The sequence below is a fragment of the Pygoscelis adeliae genome, unplaced genomic scaffold (genome assembly GCF_000699105.1).
Source record: "Pygoscelis adeliae isolate BGI_AS28 unplaced genomic scaffold, ASM69910v1 Scaffold103, whole genome shotgun sequence".
Taxonomy (NCBI): Eukaryota; Metazoa; Chordata; class Aves; order Sphenisciformes; family Spheniscidae; genus Pygoscelis; species Pygoscelis adeliae.
Window position 1 is genome coordinate 2917265 of NW_008824723.1, and position 3994 is coordinate 2921258.

Sequence of the window (3994 nt, forward strand, 5' to 3'; positions counted from 1 at the left end):
ATTCAGAAACTCTTGCCCGCCAACATTGGAGGGCTGGAGCAATGCGATGGGAGAGGCTCTGATCCAATCTTAGCTCTAAAGATCAAGGCTTTTAAAATTAAAGAAAGTCTTGACAGTGTTGGTACCTGAAAGGATCATTAAGTAGTTGCAAATAGCCTTAATACTTTAAAGGGGACTTAATCAAGCAGAGCTGGGTCGTCTTGACAATCTGATAATTGCAGCATAAAATTCAGAGAATGCGGAGGCCGTGGGGATGCATGACCAGCCTTTCGGGGCTGATTGTTCTGAAACAGCTCTTCTTTTTCATTTTGAAGAGAAATTTAAATTACCCAGACTTTCAAAAATAACTGTTTATCTTTCAGAAGAGCCTTGAAGATCTTCTCATTTATCACGCACTTAAATCAGTGCAGATTTCCTGTAATTCACCCTTAATCCACAGCTGGACAAAACTCTCTTCTATCAAGGAATGCCAAAACTACTGGTGTTAGCTCGGTCCCTCCCAGTTATCCATGTCAAAAGGTGTTAATTTGTGTAGGAAGGTCTGATTCAAACTCTACTCATATTTTTGGGGTTGCTTCAATGGGACTTAGATTAGTTTACAGGTAGTGTATTTAAACAACAAAAATAGCTAACATTACATAGTTGGTATTGAGATTTTAAAATAGTTGTATATGCATCTGAATAGTTTTATTTTGTATAGTTAAGAATTAACTAATCAAGGCCTGCCCTGTTTGAAAAGAAACTAAAATTTGATACCCAAGTAACTGTGATGGTTTGAAAGAACTGCGAAGTGAAACTGTCTGTAAACAAAGCTAAATTAACAGCTGTGGTAATTTTACCCTGAAGCAAAAAAGGTAAAGGCTGCACATGATGGAAAGACCAAAGCTGGCGAAAAGGATTTTATTCTCTGTGTTCAAAAAAGTTAGTTACATTACAATGAAGATATTTTCCCGTCTTTCAATCCTGATGTCTTCTTCAATTTTACATAGAATAGGATAAAGCAGGACACATATATACCAATACATATGTGTCTAATGCCAGACCACCTTTAAAAACTGCTAATGTTTTTGTTTCACTGAAGACTCGATTTCATATGCATTGTCAGATTAAAAAAGCAACATCTAAAATGTTTGGTTTTAACAGTCAAAACAATGAAAAAAAAAATTCTAACTCTGGATCCCAGGCAGGATCATTTCAAATCTCCTTTAGTTTGGGTTGAAGACTGGTGCTTGCAGCCCAAGCCAGAGGAGCAGTTCAGGCTATGTCCTAATTCTCTTGATGACAAAACTTACTTTTCCGGGATTTCAGTGGGTTTCTGTGAAGGACATGGTACTCACTGCAGTGCTGGGGGAGTAATTGAATATCAGCATAACATTTTCTTTCCCCAGCCCTCTCCCTGTTTAGTTGTCTTCTATTTCCTTCCATGCATTTCCTTTTTCCTGTTGGGAATAAATGGTCTGAAATTTTCTATAGGGAGGATCGCAGGCTGGCAGATCACGAGAAGCATGGTGCAGAGGAAGAAGCTGCCATGTTTGCTGCAAGCACTCTTGGGCACATAGCTGAGAGCATGCGGGAAAGTAAAATAAATAAATTACACCAGATGCTACTTTCACTGACCCCATGACATCACTGTCTGAAGGCAGACATCCGCAAAGTGAGGATGCACAGACTTGGCTTCCAATAGCAGACAAGAGTTTACTATTTGATACGCACTACCTCTGGTTTAAAACTAGCCCTACTTTGTTTTACTTTATTTTATTTTAATATTTTATTTTATTTTATTTTATGATACTGTGGGGATCCTCACATTCATATTGACTGATGACACATCATCCACAAAACCTGCTGCTTTCTTCTGCACACTTTATTATCATTCTAAAGACACATAGCCCATGGCTGGGGCTCCTATACTGGGCTAGCAATGATGGAAACTGCAGCGGTGCTGGTCCCTCTGCGTCTTCAACAGGAGGTGTATTTCGGTCTCTGTTTTTCACCACGGTACACAGACAAGGACGGTGGCCCTCCCAGACATCTGCATTTCTCTTTCGTGCTGGGAAATCCGTTGAGAAGGTACTTGCTAGTGCAGCGTATGAGTCTTTCTGAGCCTGGAGCGGGGCGGGGGGGTAGGAAGATGTTATTTAGTCAATGCTGTGCAGCTTGCAGAAACACTGTCAGCTTCTGCCTACACACATCTCACCTCTGATTGTTAAAGAAATTACAGCCGCTGAACGAGATGAAAAAGTAACATGCTTCTTTTCTGGTTTTTATAGTAATAAGGCAAATCTGATTCTTCTTGCCCCTGTAGTGTGGGCCTGCTTTTTGGACCGGGGTCCCCTGGGGGACTGGGGCAGCTGTGGAGACATGGTTCCCTGCACAGGTGCTGTCAGATGCACATAGGTGCACTAAACCTATTTTAATGGCTCTGAGTGCAAGGACAACATTTGTTTGGGTAAATCTCTCATACAAGGAGTTAGGACTTTCCAGGACTAATTAATATCTAGTTAGCACTTTCCTGTTTCTTGCCGGTGGAAGACCAGCAGCCTGCAAAGCTGTGGAGACGTCAAGTGAAAATTTCAGCAGAAATTTCTGAAGATAGCTATGAGTTCATGGTGACCCTACAATTTTTAGATGGCTTATTGTCCACTGAAAAATAAATTGCAGACGTCTCCTGAAAATAAAACATGCAGTAGGTGGCATAGGCATGCATAACATTATGATTTGTCTCAGGGGTTTCCAGATGCAGAGAGGTGTGAGAGCTTTTTCCACCATCTCCACTTCTCTCTCAGGTTTTGCTTTCGTTTCTGCTTCTCACAGGTCCCCACTCTGCCATCACACATAAATTCCACCCAGGTTCCCGGCTCAGGCCCCTCCCATTTCATATTTATCACTAAATCCCCCATGTCAAAACAATCACATTGACTCTGCTGTCTCCTTAGTGTTATACTTGCGTATTTATTCTTTCCGTATAACAGCTATTCTGTCAAAATGGCCTTTTTACTGGAGATTTATACTTTCCGATTTCATAGCTTGCCTGTGTTCTTTTACAGCTGGAGCTGGACATAAGACATAGGAGCGAAATGTCTTTCTCCATCCACACTAAAACTGCCACGTAAGAGCTGCACTGGTACACCTCAGAGTTGGCTCCCCAAGAAAAAGCGAACTTACCGTCTGCATGAGACCTGAAGAAATCCTGTAGAATATTTTAAAGACTGTTTCCTCTGAAGGCTGTATTGTTTCAATAGCACATTTCTTCCAATCCTCCTTTCCTGTTTTTCCATTCATGTTAACACAGGGTATTTTAAGAGTCCATCTGCTCATGTTACTTATTCCTCACTTCAAGTCATAATCCTCTGCGATACTACAGTTAATTGCTCTGCCTATGATTATATTGCATCACGAATGGGATTATGATTTTCAACCCTATCTGTACTGCAGTAATTTCAAAATATTTCTACTGTTACCAGCTCTGGCTGAACTTCAACAGCTTTTACAATTTTGAGGACATTTATTGTGTATCCGGCTAGTCTGATGCTGTTCTTAAACAGATAAAAGTGCCCACACCGCCTTTTACACACTAGTTACAACTAGATTAATTTGGATCTTGCACCTTTCTGGCGTAGTTCAGGCCTGCCTTTGGTCATGTTATTTCCATTCACAGCAGCAAGGTCTACTACAGACAGGGGGTGATATTTTTTAAAAATAGCACGATGTATTTTAAGCCATCTCTGAGCAAGGGTAAATCCGACTCTGAAAATGTCAGTAGGTGAAGCATCTACATCATGACTATACAACGCCTCTTGGTTGTTTTATCACCCTTTCCACGTAAAACTGTTCCTCCTTTATGAACGGGACACGGGACAGGAGAAAATGGTCCAAATTTTGCTTGCAGCCCTCTGCTCCGTGAGGAGTTTGATGTTTGCAAAGACTCTGCTTGGCGAAACGCTGCTGAGCAGAAATGGTTGCCAAAAAAAAAACCAAAATGGGAGGGGGGAAT